The sequence below is a fragment of the Jaculus jaculus genome, chromosome 4 (genome assembly GCF_020740685.1).
Source record: "Jaculus jaculus isolate mJacJac1 chromosome 4, mJacJac1.mat.Y.cur, whole genome shotgun sequence".
Taxonomy (NCBI): Eukaryota; Metazoa; Chordata; class Mammalia; order Rodentia; family Dipodidae; genus Jaculus; species Jaculus jaculus.
The window spans coordinates 69,883,189-69,889,814 of NC_059105.1; positions in this window are offsets into that span (position 1 = coordinate 69,883,189).

Consider the following 6,626-nt stretch of genomic DNA (forward strand, 5'->3'; position numbering starts at 1 on the left):
CCACATATAAAAGGCATGGCCTTCCTCCTTACCCAGGTGCAGGGGCCATCCACCAGAGCCCTATTTGATCAGTCTAGCACTTAGGAGGTAGAGGCAGGAGGATCTTGAATTTCAAGGCAATCTGGGGGCTGTACAGAACTTTGTCTCAAAACACAACAAACAAATACATAAAGGGAGGGCTGAAGAGATGGCTTAGAGGTTAAGGTGCATGCCTGCGAAGCCTAGGGACCCAGGTTCAATTCTCCAGGTCCTATGTAAGCCAGATGCACATGGTGGTGCATGTGTCTGGAGTTCGTTTGCAGTGGCTGGAGGCCCTGGCACACCCATTCTTTCTCTTTCTCTCTCTCCCTCTCTTAAATAAATAAATAAATCTTTTAAAAATTATATATATATATATATATATATATATATATATATATATATATATACACAAATATATATACTGAAATGGGAATGACAAAAAAAAAGTGGGCTGGAGAGATGGCTTAGCAGTTAAAGTGCTTGCCTGCAAAGCCAAAGGACCCAGGTTCGATTCTCCAGGACCCATGTAAAGCTAGATGCACAAGATGGCACATGCATCTGGAGTTCATTTGCAGTGGCTGGAAGCCCTGGTGCTCTCTCTCTCTCTCTCTCTCTCTGCCTTTTTCTCTCTCTCAAATAAATAAATAAAAACACACACAATTTTTTAAAAATTATTTATTTATTTGAGAGCGACAGACACAGAGAGAAAGACAGATAGAGGGAGAGAGAGAGAAGGGTGCTCCAGGGCTTCCAGCCTCTGCAAACGAACTCCAGATGCGTGCACCCCCTTGTGCATCTGGCTAACGTGGGACCTGGGGAACCGAGCCTCGAACCAGGGTCCTTAGGCTTCACAGGCAAGCACTTAACCACTAAGCCATCTCTCCAGCCCCACAAAATTTTTTTTTTAAAAAAGCACACATCTGTGATGTTTGTGCTGTAGAGACTGAGGTGGGAGGAATGCAAGTTCTGAAGTTCTAGGCTAGTGCCTTAACTGCTAAGCCATCTCTGCAGCCCCATGGCTGGGTTTTTAAGCCAGGTTTGAAGGCAAATCCCCACTGGAGTGTGCTTGTTGATGTCTTTAGTATGTGACACAGACATCTGAGCTGGAAGAAAGGGGTCTGAGGATGAAGCCAAGGTTTAGCAATTACATTGCTAGATAGTTAGGAAGCCTCTGTACTGGGCATTCTCCTTGTCTCTGAAAGACTTTTTATTGAACTATAACACAATACAGAAAAGTGTAAAGATCACAAGAATACAATTACATTTTTCAAATGGAATAGATCTAAATCAAGAAACAAGGCCACCCTGAGATGACAGAGTGAATTCCAGGTCAGCCTGGACCAGAGTGAGACCCTACCTCGAAAAAAAAAGAAACATTCCCAACCTGGTGTGGTGGCTTATGCAGTGGCTGGAAGCACTGACATGCCCATTCTTTCTCTCTCTCTCTGTCTCTTTCTCTCTCACTCTGCATCTTTCCCTCTCTCAAACCAATAAATAAAAATAAAATATTTTAAAATAAATGAATAAATATATAAAGTTGAAAAAAAAAAAAAACAGGGTCTGGGGAGACAGCTTGATGGTTAAAGGTGCTTGCTTATAAAGCCTGCTAGTCCAGGTTCAACCCCCGGCCACTTATGTAAACCTGACATTTGTTTACACTGGTAAGAAACCCTTGTGTCCCCTACACCCCAAGTACAAATAAAATTCAAACAAAATTAAAAACAACAAAACTCCAAGCCAAGAAACGCCAAAACACACACACACTCCCTGTAGGCCAGGGTCAAAATCCCCTATCCTTGTTAGAAGTTATCTACTCCCTGCACAATGTTTAGCTTTTCTCCTCTGCTGCTTGCTTTCTTCCCCCAGTCCTGAATGGAAACCATTAAAACAGGCTTGAGGGTTGTAGGGGGCAGTGAGCATTGGGGGTCTGTGGGGACTTTGTGAGCTCCGGATATATGTACAGCGAAGCAATTGCAGGGAGTTGAAGATACACAGGGTGACGATGATTTACACCATCATTGATCATTTAGAATACAAGAGGTCGAGTTGGAAGAGACCTTAGAGGTTAAGTAGACCAATCTCCTACTCAGTGAAGTAATTCCTCTGACAATAACCTTGATGTATGGTTATTTAACATCTGCTTGAACATTTTCAGTGATTTCCAGTGAGGAGAAGCTTACCACTTCTCTGCGCAGGCATTTGATTTCTTTCCAACTTGAATTATTACAAAGCTTTACTTCAGTGAGTTGAGGTCTGACTTCACATAACACAGTTCTTTCTTCAGTAAAAAGGCTCAGTAGCTGGGCGTGGTGGCGCACACCTTTAATCCCAGCTCTTGGAGGCAGAGGTAGGAGGATTGCTGTGAGTTTAAGGCCACCCTGAGACTGCATAGTGAGTTCCAGGTCAGCCTGGGTTTGAGCAAGATGCTACCTTAAAAAAAAAAAAAAAGAAAAGAAAAGAAAAGAAAAGAAAAAGTATAGGGGCTGGAGAGATGGTTTAGTGGTTAAGGCACATGTATACGAAGCTTAAGGACCCAGGTTCAATTCTCCAGTATCCATGTAAGCCAGATGCACAAGGTGACACAAGTGTCTACAGTTTGTTTGCTATGGCTAGAGGCCCTGGCACGTCCATTCTCTCTCTCTCTCTCTCTACTTCTTTCTTTCTCTCTCTGTCTCAAATAAATAAAATATAAGAATGTCATATATGGGAAGCCAGGCGTGGTGGTGCACGCCTTTAATCTTAGCACTCTAGAGGTAGAGGTAGGAGGATTGCTATAAGTTCAAGGCCACCTTGAGACTACATAGTCAGCCTGGGCTAGAGTGAGACCCTACCTCAAAAAAATGGCCCCTCCAAATTATGGGAACTGCAAAGATGGCTCAGCAGTTGAAAGGGCTTGCTTGCTTACCAGCCCAGGTTCAATTTCCGAGCAAGCTGGATGCAAAAAGTGGCCCAAGCATCTGGTATTCATTTGCAGTGGTAAGAGGCTTGTTGTGCCTCCCCACACTTGCAAATAAATTCAAATTTAAAAGGAGAAAAGATCCAGGATGGTGGCACATGCCTTTAATCCCAGCACTTGGGAGGCAGAGGCAGAAGGATTGCTGTGAGTTCAAGGCCATCCTGAGAGTACATAGTGAATTCCAGGTCAGCCTGGGCTACAGTGAGACCCTATCACGAAAATTCAAAAAAAAAAAAAAAGGAAAGGAAAGGAAAGGAAATATAAATTTGATCTATGTGTCTGGTTCCTGGCATGAAATTTCTGACACTGAGTTTTTTGTTATTTGAGGAGGTAAGGTCTCACTCTAGCCCAGGCTGACCTGGAATTCACTATGTACTCTCAGGATGGCCTTGAACTCACAGCAATCCTTCTGCCTCTGCCTCCCAAGTGCTGGGATTAAAGGCATGTGCCACCATGCCCGGCAATTTTTATTTTATATTAATTATAAGAGGTTATTCTCTTTAATCCCATTGTCCAAGCCTCCGCTATCCTAGAGGACCTCTTTGGTGGGGTTATGATATTCATTGAAGGGTCATGAAGGCCTTTGTCAGTCCCTGTGGGGTAGCAGGGAACCATGCCTCAGGAGTCATTTGGCGGCTCTTACAATCTCCTCCCCCTCCTTCTGCAATGTCTCCTGAGCCACAGCTGGCCTGTTGGCAGTCTGAGTTAGTGTTGAGTTCTCTGTGTAGCCTCTGGATTTCTTTTATTTTCTAATTGACAATTTCCATAATTATAGACCATGAACAGTGATAATTTCCTCCCCTCCCCCACTTTCCCCTTCACAACTCCACTCATCATCATATCCCCTCCCCCTCCTAATTAGTCTCTCTTTTACTTTGCTTCTGGCTTACATGGGTACTGGGGAATCCAACCTGGGTCCTTAAGCTTTGCAGACAGGCGCCATAACCGCTAAGTCATCTCTCCAACCCTGGTCTCTCTTTCATTTTGATATCATCAGCTTTTCCTCCTATTATGAGGGTCTTGTGTAGGTAGTACCAGGCACTGTGAGGTCATGGATATCAAGGCTATTTTATGTCTGGGAGAGTGCATTTTTTAATTGATAACTTCCATAAACAATATCCCATGGTAATTCCCACCCTCCCCCACTTTCCCCTTTGAAACTCCACTCTGTATCATATACCCTCCCCCTATCAATCAGTCTGTCTTTTATTTTGATGTCATCAGCTTTTCCTCCTATTATGATGGTCTTGTGTAGGTAGTGAGGTCATGGATATCCAGGCCATTGTGTCTGGAGGAGCATATTGTAAGGAGTCCTTCCTTTGGTTCTTACATTCTTTCTGCCACCTCTTCCACAATGGACGCTGAGCCTTGGAAGATGTGATAGAGATATTTCAGTGCTGAGCACTCTTCTGTCACTTCTACTTAGCATCATGATGGCTTCTGAGTCATCCCAAAGTCGCTGCCATCTGAAAAGAGAAGCTTCTCTAATCAAAAGTGACAGTAGCATTATTATATGGGTATGAACATTAAGAGAAGTGCTGACTGGGCAGTTTGATGAGTATAGTATACACATTTACCCAGGCAGCAGTAGACATTATACCCCTAGGGCTCATGTCTATCCCTGTTGTAGGTTTTCAGTATCAGGGATATATTCCCTCCCATGGAGCAGGCCTCCAGTCAAATAAGAGGGTGGTTAGTTTTCCCCATAACAGACATACCACTATTGTACCCATTGGCCTGACTGGCCAGACTAAAGGCTTGCAGTGTCCACTGTTGAATATCTTCACTGGTGATTTCTCTCTCTCCCACTGAACTGCATGCAGTGTGGCTTTTTCCAGCTTTCTGTCAGCTGGTCTTCATGGAGGAGGTTTCCAGCTCAGCTCCATCAGGAGTTCTCAGTGATCTTGCAGCCCAAGTATGTGGAGTTTTCAGCAATAGGGTCTTACCATCTATCCCTGGTGGGAAACCAAAGGTCTTGACAATGGCCTGTAATGTTTTGGGGGCATCAGGGACCTCCCTGGCCAACAACTCACTGGAAGGTATTCCATCCCTGGCACTGAAAATTTTCTACTAACAATCTATGGCTCCTGAGTGTTTCATTGTCCAAAAAAGTAGGTTTCCATATGACTTATTTATATCCTCTTAGATTTTGATTAGCCCTCCCTCCACCTTTCCTTTACTCAATATCTTCTCCTGATCTCACTTAGGCCTTTCCACCCCCAGTAATCTGTTCTTCTACTTACATATATACAATATCATCCTATTAAGTACCCGTCCCTCCCTTCCTATTCACTTTATATCTTCTTTCTAGCTTACTGGCCTCTGCTACTGAGTTTTATTCCTACTCATTTGGAAGTCCAATCATTTGTAGCTAGGATCCACATATGAAAGAGAACATGTGATGTGGCTTTCTGGGCCTGGGTTACCTCACTTACTATAATACTTGGAAGAGTGCATTTTAAGGAGACCTTTTCTTTGGCTTAGTCTCTGGATTTCTGTTTTTATAGGTTTTGATTGATCACCACATTTGTCAACATCAACCTGGGGCTGGTTGTCCAACAAGCAGTATGAACAGTGTTCACGTCTAACAAGATGTTTCATATGGTTACATCATGTGTTGGTACCCTCTTTTCCCTCATCCCTGCCCCTGCTCCACTGGGGCTGCTCCTCAGTGGGGTTGCAGGTATTCCACATGGGGTTGTGGTTTATGCATTATGGGAGCAGCAGTTATTTTTGGGAGGGAGGGAATGCCTCTGGGAATGATGTCTCAACCTGTGGCTCTTACAATCTTTCTACCCTCTCTTCCGCAAAATTCCCTGAGCTGTGGTGGGTGAGTTTTAAGTCTACTTCAATGAAGAGCTCTTAGGAGCCTCTAGATCTCTGCTTTGGTAGGTGTTGAGTGTCCTCAGGGTCTGTCTCCTTCACCCTGGCACTGATTATCAGGAACAGAATGGAAGCAATGCTCTTGCTCATGTCCTGTTATTCTGTGGATTTAGCTGTGGCTTGGCTGAAGAGCTAGGGGTAGTTTATCTCCTCCAATCTAGCTACCTTCTTAAAAAGACCAGATTCTCCAATGGAGAGTGAAGTCAGCATAGTTTAAATGGGATAAACATTTTAATTTAGGGAGAATTTGATGTATGTGACTCTTAGCCAAAGACTAGTGAGTGAGAGCTTGACACTGGAGAATGTAATCTTTGTCTCCATAGTATTCTGATATGTCCCCATTCCAGATATGAGTTCATTTACACTGAGCAGATCTCTTAGCCAATCAGAAAGCTATTGGGGCCAGGCATGGTGGCACACTCCTTTAATTCCAGCACTTGGGAGGCAGAGGTAGGAGTATCGCTATGAGTTTGAGGACACCCTGAGACTACATAGTAGATTCCAGGTCAGGCTGAGCTAGAGTGAGACCCTACCTCGGAAAAAAAAAAAAAAAAAAGAAAAGAAAAAAAAAAAAGAAAGCTATTGGTTACCCACTGAGGCTGTGTGCCACTATTGCACTGGCGTTTACACCCATGTCCGGGTGCTTGCTTCTTGAGTCGCTTAGACCTGTGGTTACTCGGTCCATTGTTGGCCATTTTCCCCCAGTAGCTCATGTAGCACTCTCCAGCACTGGACAGTTATGTCTGGGGTCTAGCTTTCTTCTGAA